Source organism: Elephas maximus, chromosome 4 (assembly GCF_024166365.1).
Source record: "Elephas maximus indicus isolate mEleMax1 chromosome 4, mEleMax1 primary haplotype, whole genome shotgun sequence".
In the NCBI taxonomy this organism is placed as follows: Eukaryota; Metazoa; Chordata; class Mammalia; order Proboscidea; family Elephantidae; genus Elephas; species Elephas maximus.
Window position 1 is genome coordinate 65896146 of NC_064822.1, and position 18931 is coordinate 65915076.

General features: G+C 41.3%; 1 protein-coding gene across 8 annotated transcripts in view; it reads left to right on the forward strand.

Annotated features, from left to right (window-relative positions):
* Positions 1 to 15099: 15099 nt before the first annotated feature.
* RIMKLB (ribosomal modification protein rimK like family member B) overlaps positions 15100 to 18931 on the forward strand; it is a 55199-nt gene continuing 51367 nt past the window's right edge. For 3 of the 8 annotated variants that reach the window (XR_007517121.1, XR_007517122.1, XR_007517123.1), the window contains exon 1: positions 15106 to 15598. The gene's annotated coding sequence lies outside the window, so the exon portion shown is untranslated. The other 5 variants (XM_049882386.1, XM_049882388.1, XM_049882385.1 and 2 more) reach the window with 5 other exon arrangements.

Here is an 18931-nt window from a genome sequence, read left to right on the forward strand (position 1 = left end):
GAGAAATGCCAAGCATGTTCTTCCCTTTTGGTTTTCTATCTCCAGGTCTTTGTATATGTCATTACAATACTTTACTTTGTCTTCTCGGGTCACCCTTTGAAATCTTCTGTTCCGCTCTGTTACTTAGTTTCTTCCATTCACTTTAGCTACTTTACATTCAAGAGCAAGTTTCAGAGTCTCTTCTGACATCCATTTTGATCTTTTCTTTCTTTCCTGCCTCTTTAAGGACCTCTTGCTTTCTTCCTGTATGATGTCGTTGATGTCATTCCACAACTCATCTGGTCTTTGGTCATTAGTGTTCAATGCATCAAGTCTATTTTTGAGATCTCTAAATTCAGGTGGGATATATTCAAGGTCCTACTTTGGCTCTCATAGGCTTGTTCTAATTTTCTTCAACTTCGACTTGAACTTGCATGTGAGTAATTGATGGTCTGTTCTACAGTAGTCCCCAGGCCTTGATCTGACTAATACTGAGCTTTTCCATCATTTCTTTCCATAGATGAAGTCAGTTTGATTCCTGTGTATTCCATCTGGCAAGGTCCACATGTATAGTTGTCATTTGTTGTTCAAAAAATGTATTTGCAATAAAGAAGTTGTTGGTCTTGCAAAATTCTGTCATGTGATCTCTGGTATCTTTTCTATCACCAAGGCCATATTCTCCAACTACAGATCCTTGTTTCCAACTTTCACATTGCAATCACCAGTAATTATCAATGCATGTTGCTTGCATATTTGGTCAATTTCCAACTGCAGAAGTTGGTTAAAATCTTCAATTTCTTCATCTTTGGCGTTAGCGGTTGGTGTTTAAATTTGAACAATTGTATTAACTGGTCTTCCTCCTAGACCTGTGGGTATTATCCTCTCACTGACAGCATTGTACTTCAAGATGGATCTTGAAATGTTTTTTCTTTGACAATAAGTGTAACTATACTTTTCTTCAATTTGTCATTCTTGGCGTGGCAGACCACATGACTGTCTATTTCACAATGACATGTACCAGTCCATTTCAGCTCATTAATACCTAGAATATCAATCTTTATGCGTTCCATTTCATTTTTGACAATGTCCAACTTTCCTTGATTCATACTTGGTACATTCCACGTCCTGATTATTAATGGATGTTTACAGCTGTTTCTTCTCAGTTTGAGTCATGCTGCATCAGTAAATGAAGGTCCTGAAAGCTTTGCTCCACCCTGATCACTAAGGTGAACTCTACTTTGAGGAGGCGGTCTTCCCCAGTCATCTTTTGAGTGCCTTCCGACCTGAGGGGTTCATCTTCCAGCACCATATTGGACAGTGTTCTGCTGCTATTCATAAGGTTCTCGTTGGCCAGTTTTTTTCAGAAGTAGATTCTCAGGTCCTTCTTCCTAGTCTGTTTTAGTCTGGAAGCTCTTTCTCCTGAAACCTGTCCACCATGCTTGACCCTGCAGGTGTTTGAAATACCAGTGACATAGCTTCTAGCATCATGGCAACACACAAGCCACTACAGTATGACAAAGTGACAGACGAGTGGTGGAAGCATAGCCTCCATGAATTTTGTGACCCGTTATAGAGAATTAATGAACCCACAGGGGCAATGAACCAACAGAGGTTGGCAGTACAGTGTTGATTTGTGTATACCCAGCTCTCGGTGGCTGGGTAATTGGGAAAGTCTTCATGGGCAATTGATGTGGAAGGGTAGAGTCCTTCTAGTGATCTAGTCCCAGGGGATGAGAGAAACCGAAATGCTAGCAGGTCTGAAGTGCAGGGAGTTGTGCAGACTGTTGAGCCTATGGCTGCACCCCAATGTCCAGGCCAGTGGCGTCACTAGAAGTATGCAGGGGGTGTGGACCACACCAGATAACACAGTCACAGGGGGTGACACCAAAATGACTGCAGTGTTTGAGCAGAAATATATTTTTTTTATATAAAAATATTCCTGTGGTTAGTTATAGGAAACCCTGGTGGTTTTTTTTTTTTTTTCTGGTGGTGTAGTGGTTAAGTGCCATGGCTGCTAACCAAGGGGTCAGCAGTTTGAATCTGCGAGGCGCTCCTTGGAAACTATATGGGGCAGTTCTACCCTGTCCTATAGGGTCGCTATGAGTCGTAATCGACTCGACGGCAGTGGGTTAGTTAGTTATAACACAAAAACATTTTTTGTAAGCCCAGCTTACATTTATCAATACACCTACAAGGCTAAAACTATATTTACTTTTTGAACCTTCTAATGAGCTCCAGTCGGGGCTGTCATTATTACCCAACTAGAATGATACTTGTAATCACGTTTCATCTGCATTTGCTACAAGCACACACTATTGTTTTTGTTGTTGCTGGCATGTTTATAGGAAACCCTGGTGGCATGGTGGTTAAGTGCTACAGCTGCCAGCCAAGAGGTCAGCAGTTCAAGTTCACCAGCTGCTCCTTGGAAACTCTATAGGGCAGTTCTACCCTGTCCTAGAGGGCCACTATGAGTTGGAATCGACTTGATGGCACTGGGTTTGGTTTGTTTTTCGGTGTGTTTATAGTCACCGATTTTGTCAAATTTTCTGATGTTTTAGCTGCAATATTGAGGTAATTCGTATGTGAACTGTATCAATAATTTTTTTGAGTATGTAGTAGTAACTAAAGGAAAAGGAGTGATATACAGGAGTGAATTATGATTTACGAGTAAATAGTATAAAAAACATTACTAAGGATTCTATACGGTCTGGTGCGGGAGGAGGTCTATGGGGGAGGTGATACCATGAGTTATCGCACTGGGTGTCACTAACTCTGGTGATGCCACTGGACCTAACCTCAGGTGGCTAGGGATGTTTTGACCCAGTTCAGGATAGCCAGGGATGAGGTCTAATTCTGGGTGGTTAGGATCTGAGAAAGAGCTCCTGCTGTAGAAGAGGCTGGTGACGGGGAATGGAAATGTGGCAAGGTGAAGCCTGGATCTATTTCCAGTTGGGAATCAGGTTTATGCTGATCCTTGCCATGCAGTTAGTGATAAAGGGGTTTTCCCACTTTGCCCCTTTTATGGTACAGTTAACTGTGAAGTCCTGGCAACTTGGCATTTTAGAACCTCCAAACTAATATTGCCGCAGTTCTGCTCTTGAAAACAGAATCACTCAGAACAAAAACGCAGTAGTTCACTCCTGCTAAGAAAATCCCATTTCTCTTAAATAAAACTGGCTCTCTTCCATGTCTCGCTTAACTTAAAGCAATTCAAACCCATGTGTTCTTTCAAATGCTTATAATGGTGAGTGGTTCTCAGGCCAATACTGAGTCCCACAGAAAAAAGTATGATTCTAAGTACTCTGAGAATAGTTTTGGGGGGATATCTTCTCTGTATTTTTATTTTCCCATGTTTTAACAGCTATACTTCAAGCATGTAGGAGTTCTATGTAGGATGCTTTTCACATACATCATCTGTTCTGTTTTCATAGCACATTGTATAGCCACCACCCACCCTAGCCACAATATTACTCTATACCTTTTACAGATGAGGGGACTAAGACTTGAGGAGGAATGGCATACTTAAGGACACATGGCTAGTTAGTGACAGAGCTGTGATTCGTAGGCAGGTCTCCTGACTCACTTCCATACTTTTCCTGTCATGCCATGTTGCTTCTTTGGTATAATTCTTAGTTTTAGCATTCTGTAAACAGTGGGTGCTATGTAATATAGAGAGCAGGACTGTGAGCAATATCCGTGATTTTTCTATGGAATTGCTACTGTCTCTATTATGTACACAGAGAGTCACATGTAATACGAGTATCTTTTCATAATCCTAGTATATTTCCATGTACACAGCCATAAGTGCCCAAAGATGAGAGACAATTAGGAAGCTTAATTAGGGGCACGGGCAGCTATACTATTTATGTATTACCAGATTTTGTGCCTTTAACATATACTCCAGGCATCACTAAATACTTTCCAATTAGTAGTTTAAATCTCCCTTGTGGCAGATATTTTTAATGGTTATCTGTTTGATTTTTTTTGGAAATTTCAAATACACAATCTCATTAAGGGATTAGTCTCTTTATCTCTGATTCTCCTATTAACATTTTCTAAGAATCTTCTCTCCTATTTCTGGGGTCACCTCAGTAACTTATTGGATAACACAAAGCTCAAGAGAACTGTAATAACCAATCTCTCATACTTTTACCTTGTTTCTCTGTTTCTCCTTTTACTTTCACACGTCTTGCTCCATTTCCTCTCTCTTTTCTGCTCTCCCCTCTTTCTTTTTTAACCGTTTCTCTGGTTTTGTCCAAGCTGTCCTTAATGAAATTTTTACCAAGACTACCTTTCTTCCCCTTCCTTCTTTCTTCCTTTTCAGTCCCTTCACCCCAGCTCATCCCCCTTTTTTTCCTTCCCCCCTGCCTTCTCCCCAAGCCTTCCACATTAAAATTAAAAATCTGTGGAAATAAGTTAAGGTACTAGGGACAAGCAACAACACTGTATATTATGTTCCAGAAGGAAATCCTATTCTGACAGCCCTTTCGCTAGATCAAGTTCCCAGTCAAGAAAGAACAATCGTTTTGCCTGAGAATCTGTTGGGAGAGTGATGGATGGCACTGCAGTTAGGACTTGGAGAACTGCAGGAAAAGGAGGGGAGTCATTGCCAGGAAGCATGAGGGGAGGAGGAGGTGGCAGGGAGAAAGAGCCAGTCAGGAAGAGCTTCTGAAAGGGGTGGAGAAAGTGCCGTCTGTGTATGCTGCCTGCAAGACCTCTCTCTGTAGACATTGTGTCTTTGTGAGCTGAATGCAGAGGCCATGTGCATGCAGAATGTATGTGAATGTATGTGTTGCTTAATTCAGATCATGGTACTGTGTGAACTGCTGACTGCAAGAAACAGGAATGTATTGTTGATAGGATTTTGCAGTCAGAGTGCTTGCTTGTGGTTGTGTGGTATGTGTGACTGAGATTTTGCCAAATGAATGCACTGTTCTGATTCCAGCTCTAAAGTTTAGTGGAAGTCTGGCTGACTTAGCCAAGACACAACAAAGTGAGAGTTTAGAAGATAATATGGGACAACACGAGGTGGAAACAGGGAGAAAAGTTGTTGCAACAAAAGAAAAGATTTGGAGAAAGAGGGAATGAGAAAACAGAAGATAAATGATATGAAGAAAAGGGGAAAGAAAAGCAACATATTCTTCCAGATAAATGCATTATATACCCTTAGTTCCTCTGTCACCTTGCTGAGATATTTCTTAGTCTCCTTTATTTCTTTCTAAACATGATTTATCTTGACATATATATATTACAGGTATATATATATTATTTACAGCAGGCTATATTTAAATTTTAACAAATATACAGAAAGGAGCATTATCAGTTTTAAGATGGAAAAAAGCGAGAGTTTTTTTAGACAGGAGGACTTTTGGGCATAATAGTGGGACATTCAGTTTTGATCCAGAGATTCACTGAATAAGATTTGAGAATTATTGTTTTGGGTGTTTAACGTGTGAAGTGCTTGAGATATTTCCAAAGCAGGGACGTTGAGATACAGCCTCTCCACACTCCAAAGATGGTTATTGTTATTACTTTAACAAAATTTACAAGGACTTTCTATCCTGCAGTGAGATGTTTAATGTATTCATGGGAATTTCTAGATCTAGAAAGAACTTTGGCAAGGAAGGGAAGTCCTAGTTAGCAGTATTCCAGGTTTGCCTTGTTGCCAGAACAGTAACTACATATTTTTTGACATGCAAATTACAAACATCCTGATGTCCTCCTTTCCCAGCTCTTTGCTCACGTCATTTTTGAAATCCTGAAAAATTAGAAATTATTAATTACATTTCCAAGACTACTTTTGCTCCGTTCATTCATCTGGCTTTTGTTTCATTCAGCCATCTTTTCTACTCTTATTTTCATCTGCTTTTCTTCTTTGTATTTCTTTCTCTCCATCATGTTTCCCTGGATTTGATTAAAAATCTCTTTCACTTCTTTTCCTCACCACTCTCTAAAATTGAAATCATTCTTTTCCAGTCTGCCTTTCTCCCCATTCCTTTCTCCGGTGTCTTTGTCTCCAGCAGAGGGGGCCTAATGGTGATGTGAAAGTAGGGAACGAAGCCTAGGAGAAAGCAGGCCAGGAGGGGGAGGGGAAAGTGGTGCTTCAGCTGTTTCTGCAATCAGCCTATAAAAGGCAGACTTACAGCCGGCCTCTGCATATTCCCCTCTCCTACCCCCACAGCTCTGCCCCTCAATGGTTCTGCTTCCCCACCTTAAATTCCACACCCCCACCACACACACCCCATTTCTCGGCTGACTTTACTCCCTACCAGCTGACCTACTTCTGATCTCTCCCATTAGTCACTAAACCCTGGTTTCTCCACTGAACCCTGCTTTCCAGGGAACTCTGTTCCAACATGACAGTGGATCCCTTTTTAAACCTCAAAACATTTCTCAACTCCCACAAGAGGGTAGTTGTATTTTTAGTATCTGGATTTGAGAAAATGCATGATGATAAAAAGTTACTATGACTTTAGTAATGCCTTAAACAGAGTTGCACTGTATTAATCAAAATCGAATCTATACATATTTGAAGAATAATACATGTACAGTATTAATAGTAATTATTTGTTGAATCTTTGCAGGTGAAGTTTAGTTAGTGGATTCTTTTTTTTTTTTGTAAAAATACGTATAACGCAACTTTTGCTAATTCAACATTTTTCAGGTGTCCAATTCAATAACGTGTTTTTTAATGGACTCTTGAATTCTTTGAAATTATTCTGAGTCTTCCTGCGTGCAAAGGCCTTGGAACTATTGTCATGTAGTTTTTGTTACTTCTGCTTCTTTTCATTTTGTCTATTTCTCTGTGGCAAATTCTAATACATAGGTATATTACTTTTAGGTATCATTTTTCAAATGTTTGTAAATGTGATTAGAGGCTTAAGCCAAAATATCAAGAGCTGATATCTAAATAAAACTGTCCTCACCAAGAAGAAATCAAATTTTTAGCCTTTGGAGGGATTACAATAGGCTTTCAAACAAAGTGGTTAAGAGCATGGACTCTGCTGCTTGAAGTCAAATCCTGGCTCTGCCACTTGCTAGCTGTGTGACTTTGGACAAGTTATTTAACCTCTCTGTACCTCAGTTGGTAACCCTGGTGGCATAGTGGTTAAGTGCTACGGCTGCTAACCAAGAGGTCGGCAGTTTGAATCTGCTAGGTGCTCCTTGGAAACTCTATCGGGCAGTTCTACTCTGTCCCATAAGGTTGCTATGAGTCAGCAGTGGGTTGGTGGGGTTTGGTACCTCAGTTTGCTCGTTTATAAAAAGAAGATACTCAAACCCAGCAGAGTTGTTAAAGAGGATTAAATGGCTTCATATGCGTAAAAGCTCTTGAAACATTCCATGTTCTAAGACAAATTAGGTTTGTTACAAGACTGCTGTTGTTTGCTGCTCTCAAGTTAATTTTAACTCAATTTTAACTCCATGTGTTATAGAGTAGAACTGCCCCATAGGGTTTTGTAGGCTGCAATCTTTACGCCAGCAGATTGCCAGGCCGTTCTCCCAGAGTCGCATCATCAACCTTTTGGTTAGCAGTGGAGTGCTTAACCACTGCACTATCAAGGCTCCTCATTACAAGACTGGGGATAGATATAAAACTCTATATTGGCCATATACTTCTATGGTATTCTCCACATGCCCAAGTCTTCTAAGCAAGCCAGTATGCTAGTCACCCCATCTCTGTTATCTGCCTCAGTTGTCTATAAAAGTTCGAGGAAACAAGCAAAAGGAATACCCATTGCTGAGAATTGATTCTGACTCATAGCAACCCTATAGGACAAAGTAGAACTGACCCACAGGGTTTCCCAGGAGCAGCTGGATTCATACTACCAACCTTTTTGTTTAGCAGCCAAATGTTTAACTGTTGCACCACCAAGGCTCCCACCAAGGACCAGGAACCTGTATAGTAAATAGTCTTCTAGTAATATGACTGTGTCACTCTCCAGTGCTTTTTGCTTTGTTTTCAATTTTTGTCTTTCTCTTTACTATCTCATGATTGGTAATATTCTGTTAGAATGAAACCCAAATAAAAAAGCATTGGAAGAGAAGAAAAATAAAGGAAAGAAAGGAAGTTGGAGATTCAGGTGTAGCTGATGGAAAGAGGTTAACTAGGAAAAGAAAGGAAAATAAATCCACCTCAATGACTACTGTGGGTTTAGAAACCGAGAGACCAAAATGGTTTTTTAAAAATAAGGAAATAAAACAGGTAAGATTTGAACAGATTAGTTATAAACTGTTGTTTATTTGCACTTAGGGTAACTACATTAATTCAAACTAATAATCAGAACTTCCTAGTCTAGCTTTTTCATTGTGCCAAGGACAGCAAAGCATACCAGGATAATTACTGTAATGCTAGGCCATTAGGATGCTTCCAGAAATCATTCAATCTGTAAATGTTCATTGACCTTTGGTCTCTGGTGACAGAGACGGATCCAAACAGTCCTTGTAGCAGTCTGAATATAATTTCTGTGGTTGGATTCCATGGATGAAAAGGCTACCAATTCAGTTATGTTCCCCTAGAAGGAAAGGTGTTTGGGGGTGGGGTGGGGGAGGATTTTGCCTTTTTTTTTTTCTTTTATTACTCAGTGCTTCCTCTATTCTTTAGATGAGAATACAGTGTCTTTCCACATTTACTTATTCCATTCTTTCATCCTCCATTCTTCCCAGCTTGATATACTTTTAAGGCACTCCAGTGGACAGGGAATTAGGACATCAGGAAATTGCCCCCAATGATTTAATCTCATTGCTTCAATTTTCTCTATTGTCAGAAGGGACTAAGAATGTTTGTTCAACCGTACAAGGTTGTTTGGGGCTCAAATGAGTTTATAAATGTTGAGTGCTTTAAAAAGAAAAAAGAACATTCTAGAAATGGTTATTTTAGTCTCTTTAAAACAACTTTCATGTGTCTAAGAGTAACTTGGTATGCTGATTAAAAATACAGATTATGGCTGTTTGTATAAGCTTTGAGTGTGGATCAAAAAATGCCGATTTGCAGGCTCATTCTGAAGGTCAGAGATGGGAGCCAAGGAATCTGAATTTTTTAGCAAGCATCGAGGTTATTCCTGTGGTAGAGAAAAAGAAATCTTACTGACAACCAGATACAATTAAAGAAGGGGGGAAACCTACATCGCTCCTCTTTCTAAATCTTTTCCTTCGAGCTTTTTCCTTGTCTTCTCTGACTCAGCCAATTTACTGTCTTGTATTCCTTTCCTCACCCATCCCCCTTTGTGTCCGGCATTTTTTTGGCGTAGCTAGAAATGCAGAAATGGAGTGGAGAAAAAGGGAGGAGGGAGGTGGGTGGAGAAAGGCTAGATTAGCGTTTAGCTATTCTAACTTGGGAGACTGTTGTCAGGCTGGTTCTAGCCGGCTGGCTCCCAGAGAGGAAGCAGTGGGGAGAGTGAGATCTATTGCAGCTGCTGCTACTATTCCTTATTTGCTAGGGTTGGTTTTGATATAAGACACCTACCACCTTTTCTCCAGCCACATAAATTTTGCAGTAATCACATTAGATACCCCACAAGGAACACTATTTTAGGTATTGATAACCAGCCTGGATTCCAAGATTAAGTTCCTGTTCACAATTCTCAACTTTACTACTTTGAGGCCTGTCATTTTGATCAAATCCCAACTTGTTTCCACATTTTTAAGTGCAGGATGAAAAAGGTTTGTACCAAATGATATCTATGATGTTGTTGTTAGGTGCCATTGAGTCGGTTTTGACTCATAGCTACCCTGTGTATAACGGAACGAAACGCTGCCCAGTCTTGCTCCATCCTCACAGTTGTTGCTATGTTAAAGGCCATTGTTGAGCTACTGTGTCAACCTACCTGATTAAAGGTCTTTCTCTTTTCCACCAACCCTCTACTTTACCAAGTATGATGTCCTTCTCTAAGGACTGGTCCAGCCTGATAACATGCCCAAAGTATGTAGGGCTAAGTCTCGCCATTTTCCCTTCTAAGCAGCATTCTGGCTGTACTTTCCAAGACAGATTTGTTCCTTCTTCTGGCAGTTCATGGTATGAATCTTTGCTTAACATGCCATCTAGATGTCATTTTATTATTACTATTATATTCTCTTGTTGCTCTGTGGGTGAGTTATGCTTTTTACACTGATGTAGATATGTTGGGAGCCTTGCCCTGGGTGGCGCAGTGTTTAAGAGCTACAGCTGCTAACCAAAAAGTCCGCAGTTCGAATCCACCAGCCGCTCCTTGGCAGATCTACCTACTCTGTCCTATAGGGTCACTATGAGTCGGAATCAACTCAATGACAATGGGTTTGGTTTTTTTTGGTTTGAATAGACATGTTGAATTAGTAGTCTCATGTTGACCCCATGTGTGCAGAGTAGAACTGCTCCATAGGGTTTTCAAGGCTGTGACCTTTCGGAGCCAGTGGTCAACCTTTCAGCCAGTAGTCAAGAGCTTAACTGTTTGTGACACCCAGGGACTTGATGTAAATATATACCTAAACATACAAGTAGAATCAGAAGAGTTGGTTGGATCTGGGCAACTTTATTAGGAGAGATACTATTTTCATCAATCCTTCACTTTTATGTGCCCTCTCCCAGGTATCTTCATATTGTCTTACCAGGAACTTTTGTTTTAGGTGATAAGGTTGAAGCCACTATTCCCTGTCCTAGAATGTGCCCCTGCTGGAGCTAAACTCACAAGGAGCCACAAGGACACATCAACTAGGCCCTGAGAAAGACAATAGTTACGACAATCTTAGAAAATATCTTTTAGGAAACACTTCATCTAAACCAATCAAACAGGATATAAAAGATTTTCCACTCTTTTCTTTTCCTATTAGCATTTAATGAATAGAAAATTTTTTGGACCAGTGAAGGCCCTTCTGACTATTGTTACTGAAACCTGTATCAATGATTATGACGAAAGATGATTCAAAATGTAGAATCATATTGAACTAGCAGTTTTTAGCCAATCAGTGAAAAGGTGAAGCTTTCAATGGTTTTGCCCATTTGTAACGTTAATGTATACTGATGTGATGTTCCTCTCAGAGTGGGACAGACATGGCTTTAGCAATATGCTTGTCGGTTTTCCCATTCTTGCCTGTTCTGTAATCCTTGGACTCTGGCAGACATGGCTGTGGCAGCATGCTTGTCTACTTCCTTTCCACTTTTGCCTTTTTGAATGTATGCTGAGTAAAACTTTCTTTTTGCTTTACTAAACTTTGTGAATGTGGCTGGCTAGCTCAAGTGTTTAGAGAGAGGTGCTAATAATGCCAAAGCCACTGGTTTGATCCCTATCGAGCCAAGCAAAGAATTGTCTTTTGGGGCCCTGGTGGCACAGTGGTTAAGAGCTAGCCTACTAACCATAAGGTCAGGAGTTTAAATCCACCAGGGGCTCCTTGGGAACTATGGAGCAGTTCTACTCTGACCTACAGGGTCACTATGAGTTGGAATCAACCTGACAGCAATGGTTTTTTTTTAAAAACTTTGAGATGTTTTAACCCTAAAAAAAATAGAACACTGTAAAAAATATTTCTTGGTACAAATTTTACTATCATATTCTAACCAGCTAATCTGCTTGACTAATTGAAAAAGCTATGTGCATTTCAACAATGGCTATATACAGATAATTCTAACACCTCTGTTTTCTTTACCTTGGCTGCACACTGGAATCCTCTGGAGAGCTTTAAAAAATATTAAATTAATGCCTGGATCCCAATCCTAAATATTCCAATAAAATCATTGTGGGGGTGCTTCCTGGGCATTCAGGCTTTAAAAGATCTCCAGTTGATTCTAATGTGTTTAGGAACAAGAGGAAACATCTAGAGGTAGTGTATTTTGGTTTAGGTAAGGGATATCATGCCAAAGACATTACTTACCCATAGGTTTGGTCTCACACTCATATAGTAAATAGGTATGACTATTCGTACTATTATTTGTACTATTATCACACATGTTTAAGCATTCTATAACTTTGCTTTGATTGCTATGTAACTATCTAGGTAGCAATTAGTTTTGAATAAGGATGGCCAATAGTTCTTGAGACTATCTTGTGCATTACATTCGAGTTATTAATGCTTATAATTTAATGAAGCCTCTTTATTTTGCTGATGAGAAAACTGAGGCTTATGGAGGTTAAGCAATGATTCCATGCTGCTAGTAAATAATAAAGCTGGGGTTTCAAATCTGATTTATCTGATTTCGCAAATGCTAGGTTACTTATCTTTTCCCAAGGAATTCATCTGACCACAGAGCCTACTAAAGAATATTATTTTACTGGTTAAAAACTGGGGCCCTAGTGGAGCTGTGCTTAAGAGCTCAGCTGCCAACCGAAAAGTCGATGGTTCAAATCTACCAGCCACTCCTAGGATACCCTATGGGGCAGTTCCATTCTGTCCTACAGGGTCGTATGACTCAATTGCAACCAGTTGACCACTCTAACCAGGATCACAATGGTGGGTCCTGCACAGAGCAGGAGAAAAATGTAGAACAAAAAATCAAACTCATAAAAAAAGACCAGACTTATTGGCCTGATAGAGACTGGAGAAACCTCTGAGATTATGGCCCTAAGATACCCCTCTAACTTGGAACTGCAGCTATTCCTGGAAGCCACCTTACAGCCAAGCAATAGACAGGCCTATAAAAAATAACACCCAAAAAGAATGTGCTCTGTAGAACAAACAATTCTGTGAAAACAAAAGGGCAACATTGCCCAAAAGTAAAGAAGAGATGGCAGGAAGTGGTAGGAAAACCAGACAAAGGCAACAGGGAACCCAGGGCGAAAATGGGGAGAGCGCTAACACAATGTGGGGTTTGCAACCAAGGTCATGGAACACTCTATGATTTGTTGAATGAGGAACTAATTTGCTCTGTAAACTTTACCTGAAACAATAAAAAAAAAAAGAAAAAAAAATCAGTGGTAGATAATAAAGACAAGCTAGTTAAATACTTTTCAGATACATTGCTACCTAAAGGAGATTTGAGTCTATACCTGCGTAAACACATCAACCATGAAAGCCCAAAGATTATGATTGAATCTAAGTTAACTGAGCATTTCTGGATCTTGGTTTTCCAGTCTGTAAATGCTAAAAATAATTTCTGCTCCCTCATTACTTCATACAGAAAAAATAAAGTATGAATTTTATCATTATGTGTGTGAGCTCCAAATAGAAGAGTTAAAAGGTTGTCATCAGGTTGCATTTATTATTTATCTAGCTTGAAACTTTAAGTTTACATCATAAATATAATCTGTTTAAAATAAACCACGTTTTTCTAAATACAACTTTGAGGTTTTTTTTTTTTTCTGACTAGCTTAAGTAAAAGGCAATATTGTACACATTAGGAATTTCTTAGAATGTGTCTGGCACATACTAGCAGTACAATGAATGGTAAGTAGCATTTTTTTTTTAATGGTAAGTGGCAAGTAAGCTAATAGTCTAATATTCCTACCACACACAGTCTTACCAGTTGAAAGCACTTTTTCTGGTTACCATGAAATGGGTCCTTTACAGTGAGTTTGAAGCAGCAAATTAGGTATTATTGTCTCTGGGCTGGGTCATGGAACCTTTCCCGTGTCAGATTCCATATGTATCTTTTGTCAGATTTTCAGAGCGTTAACATATCTGCGATCAAGCTTTTCTTAATCACAAAATACTTCTCTTTTTAGTCTTGGGGTTGAATGTACTTTATGTCCCTGGAAGCTGAATATCAAAGTGTAAATAAATAGCAACATTTTAGTTCTGTAGACCTTATTCTCTCTCTTCCGAAGGTAGTGTATCATATAGCACATTTTTTTCTCTAAATATGCCCTTTGTGAAAATAGCTCACTATCCTAGCTTACTCTCAGTGTGATAACATAATAATAACAATAAACATTTATAATAGCATTTGTTGAGCTAGATATTAAGTAGTGTATACTTATTAACTCATTTACTTCATAGCTCGATGAAGTAGGCAAGTATTTTTATCTTCAGTTTTAGTTAAGCTAATTAAGGTACACAGGTTAAGTTGTTTCTGAAGATCACACAGGTAGTGCAACTAGAAATCCAACCCAGGCAGTCTGGCTCCAGAGGTTATCATATTAGGTTATGCCGCATCTCTTAAAAGACATTCAGTACTCCGAAGGAAATCCAGCAAAAAAGTAGACTGACAGATGAAACTGTATTGGTAAGGACTGCTGAGAAGTTGTTGGCTAAAGTGACTGAGAAGGGGATGTGACCTGTAAGTAGGCAAACTGGTTAGGACAGATAGTAACGAATGACTAAAGTTATTCCAGTAAGGTAGGAGGGTCATCTGCTGCCTTTGGTTTTTACTCTTCACCATCTAGAAAACCATCAACAGAATAGTAATGTAACAACACATTCGTATTCTTAGCCTTCTTTGGATTACAATTTTACTTTATTTTTATATAGTTTCGTAGTTCACATAATGTTTTTAAATATATAATTTCATTCTCAGGTAGTGTTATCTTTTCCTAAGAAAGGCTCAGAGGAAGTTAAGTAACTTGCCCAAGATTTACAATGATTTCTAAGTTGCAGAGCTGGTTGTACCACACTACCTTTCCTACAGATTTAAACCTGTTTAAAAGGCCAGAGAGTCTATGATGCAGTTTTTAAATTGCCTCACAATACACACAGGCATTGTCTTTACTCCGTACACTGATAAGGCCCTTATAAATGTTAGCGATCTCTGTTCCCAAATCTTCACCTTCAGGAGAGACCAAGGTAAGAGGATTCTAGGTGGTGGCTGGCAGAAAGGCTGGGCAGGAATGGGGGCGCAGAGGCGTGGACACACAGACAGGACGCTGCACCCAAAAGGTTCGGTGGGCTTGCATAAGACTTAAAGTGTGGATGAATGGGCCCCAGGAGGGAATGTGAGGACAGGGAGGGTGCACTACGGAAAGGACTAATCTCGCGGTTTCCAGTTGGAAACAAACCTCGCCTACCCCCCACCCGTTTCCCTTTCACTGAGGACGGTTTGGGGGCGGGTGGGGGAAGCGCGTCCTCGAAGAGCTCTCGCGCTCCCATGTCCCTCTCAGCGCGCGCGCTCCATCGCCTCGCCACAGCCCAAGAGGCCGGCAATGGCTGCAAGCGGGGACGAGGAGCCGGGAAAATGGGTGTCGACGCAGGGGTCAGATCCTCTCAGCCGGGTTGCAGAGCAGGCCAGGCCGCTCGCCCCGCCGGCCACCGCCCCCCGCCCGTTGCGCTGGGAGGGCGGGGCCGTGGCGCGCGCTGGTCCTCTGCACGCGGGCAGGCGGCGCGCGGCGCCTGGGTCTGAGGGAACGCGGGGCGGCCTCCGCCGGCGTCGCGCGCGCTGTGTGTGAGCGGGCTGGTGCGCGCGCGCGCGACAGACGAGTGAGTGAGTGAGTGAGCGAGGGGTGGCTGGATGTGAGTGTGTGTGTGTGGAGTGTGTGTGGGAGTGGGGGTGAGGGGGACTCAGACCGACCGCGAGGCTGTGAGAAAGTGGGCAAGTGTGTGAAGACGCCCGGCCTGGTTGCGGAGCCACGGTCGCCGGAGGAGAAAGGAGGCGGCTCCTGGCATCTCGTCCCCCTCCGCCTGCTCTCCTCCGAGTTCCAGTCCGCTCGGCCGCCTGCGCTTCCCTCGGAGGCCCCAGCCGGGCTCCGTGGGCCGAGAGTGAGGGGAGGAGCTGCCGAGCCAGGTGAGCGGAATGACCGCTTCCCTTCCCCAGTAGGGGCGTGAGGCGGGGGCGCGCTCCCCCCGGGTGGCGAGTTGGGCCGAACGGACTCTCCCTCCGAGCGGGGCCTCGGCCCGGGGAGGGAACGCGGCCGTGCGTGCCCGGGATCGGGGGCTTGTGAAGGCCGGTGGTCGCTTTGGTGCCCGAGGCGGTGGGGAGGAGTCAGAACGTGGGCTTGGCGAGCGCGCTGGGAGGGGGTTGGTAATGTGGTGAGCGTGTGACTGAGCGAACCGTGTGGAGGGAGCCTGCGACCTCGGGCGTGAAACAAGTATGGTTTCCTCCGTTTGTAAGGGGGGGTGTGGTAACCCTGGGAATGCTTGTTGGAGTCAAAATATGGGTTGCTAACCTGCCTGCCGAAGAGCCCTGGTAGCGCAGTAGTTAAGCGCTCGGCTGCTAACCGAAAGGTCGGCGGTTCGAACCCACCAGCCGCTCCACGGGAGAAAGATGTGGCAGTCTGCTTCCTTGAAGATTACAGCCTTGGAAACCCTATGGGGCAGTTCTGCTCTGTCCTGTAGGGTCGCTGCGAGTCGGAATCGACGCAGGCCAGTGGATTGGGATGGGTTAACCTGGCTTCCTGAGTGTGGTAATCTCTCCTGCCCCTGCTTCCCTCAGACAAATTCCTGTGGTGTAACCGAGGGAGGATGATGTGGGGTTCGTCCTGTAGTTATTATGTTTTTAATTCCATTTTTTCCTTCTTAGGCGCAAATTTTAGAGTGTGAGACAGTCATTCCTCTTCTCCTTTAGCAGCCCTCTGAATAAGACTGAGGGTCACCACGGATAGCTTTCCTTGTCAGTTTTTTTTTTTTTTTTTTGAACTATTCGACCTTGATGCGGATATAAACACCCTTCCCCTTGTCTCTGACATCAGATTTGTAATCCCGGTATTTTACCCCATTTGTGTTTCTGTATAGAAGTGAGGTGTCTATTCCATGAATGGGGTTATTAACCGCTTTGAACGTAACTTCGATGTAAATTCTTTCAGTGTGCTTTCCCATTAATTGCATAAATTTTTCCGAGATCTATCTGGAAAGTATATGGGCAGCCTAATATGGAAGATTTTTCTTATTTGTGGGCGTATGATTGATATACGTTCTTAATTGTTAAATGATACGAAAATTGCATTTTTTTCCTCACATTGTTGAGTAGGTTAAAGTTAATCTCTTCAGTTGGTTTTTAAAAAACAATTCGTTGTCTAAATACTATAAAGACACTCATTTGGAATAAAACAATTCTCTGAAATTCCCACCACGGAGATTCAACATTTATATTCTAAATTTTAGTATGGAAACTTCTAATTTAAAAAGTTAACAGTCATAGTTAACTTTGTTTTCTAAGTGTTACTGTGTGTTATTTGGTTAGTGTGTCAGGAGAGGAGGCCTATTTTGTTTTGAGGTAATCAATCTTGTATTCTTTTCTGTCTTGGTTAGTGCTTTTAATTTCCCTCTTTCATGTCATTGATTTAGCTGTTAGCTTGGCAACATGGCTGTTGATGTTTTTATCTTTCTCTGTCTCCCTTTTTTCTCTCTTGTCTTCTCTTACCCCTACCAGGTGCTGGAGTCTGCTTGTCAGGGAGGGGGGCAGTCTGTGATTCTGAGGAAAGAGAACCAAGAAGGGGAACATCATTTTCAGACACGTACAATCTTCTGCTCAGTCAAGAACCACTTTTCCCTTCCCGCCTCTCCCCCTGCAGGGGGTAAGGAGCTGAGTATCTAACTTAAGTTGTTGGCTACCAGCTAAAATTCCACTTAATTCTAGTGGATAACTTATTTATTTTCCTCATGTTTACTCACAGTCACTATTGGATATACTTCCTTGAGTAGTAGTAGTGAGTTTCTGGGAAGAGTCTCAACAAGAAATTATCCTTTTTTTTTCTTTTTCCCTTCTCATTCAGTCCCCTTTTCCTCTCCAGAGGGAAGTTAGCAGTAAAATATACCCCTTCTTAGCCATATTGATAAGAAAACACACTAAAGTGGACATTCTTCTGACCAATACACAACAGCCAAGCCTCAGGCATTAGTTTGTTGGGGCACAAGGAGAAACATACCTTAAAATTTCCCCGTTTCCAAATTTGCATCCACCTGGGATTTGCTGCTTGGGTAAGTCACTAGATTGATTTCATAAAACTTCTCCCTTCCCTATGAGCTGAAAGACCGATCAACCATGAACACAGGAAGGGGCTGGGGAAAGAGGACAGAGCAGATCAAGTTGTTCCACACTGTGGGAAGCAGGAGTAGATTTTATCATCTTCCTCTGGGGAGCAGGCATAGAGACCTAAACTGATTGAAAATGGGTGGAGGAAGAACTTCTATACCCACGAACAACATGTGAAGAGTGAGAGAAAACCAAACATAAAAGTAAGGAGGGTGAGTTATATTGTATGTTGCTTGCTGACAACTGTTTTGGGGGCACTTGAGTGATGTGGATTTGTAGAGAGACTTCATTTTAGGCAGATTAGTTTCATTATAAAGTATTCTGCAAGAGGGATTAAGACAAAAGCATATGAGACGAGATTTTGGAAGTTGCAGTTGTTTTACAATCTGAAGGAGGGGGAGACTAAAAGGAACAATGAAAAATTTTTTCAAATGTTAGGTGTAATGGCACATGCAGTTCAAGAGAGGTGGAGTAGGGAGGTTAGGTACAGATGTTGGATAAATTGTCTTTCATAACTTGGAATTTTCCTGCTTCTCATGTTAAGAGTTGTTAAGTAATACAGTACCTCCAAAAATATCTATATATAATGTATTTTGGGTTCATATGCCATATGTATCTGTGTATATTTTAGGTTTGCAGGAAAAAGACTGATTTTCTGGCTTTGTGGTAAATAATGCCATGGTATTATTTTTCATGTTTTCTTTTCCTGTTTTTCTTTCCTCAAAATTGGCCTGGAGGACAAGCCACAGAGGTAGCCAGCTCTAATCCCTTAAAGCTGGTCTGCATTGAACCCATCTGCTTATATCTTTTTTCTTCTTACTGAGGTTTCCCCCCCTCCCCCAACTTCAATCAGTAATAAAACTAATTATTTCAGGGTCAGTTGTATGATGATGATGGGAAGTAGCATTAAGCTTTATTTTTTTAAAGAGTTACTGAAAAAAATTAGAAATTTCTAATAACTACTCTGGATAGCTACATACATTTCTGTCAGATATTTAGTATTGAAAATAACTATGATTTGTTGATACTCTTATGGTTTAATACAGCAAACTCTTTTTCAAATAACTCCTATTCCTTATCTCCTCAGTCTGTTATGTATCAAGTTCTTTGTTAGCCACTAGAGATAACAAACAAAAAAAAAAATAA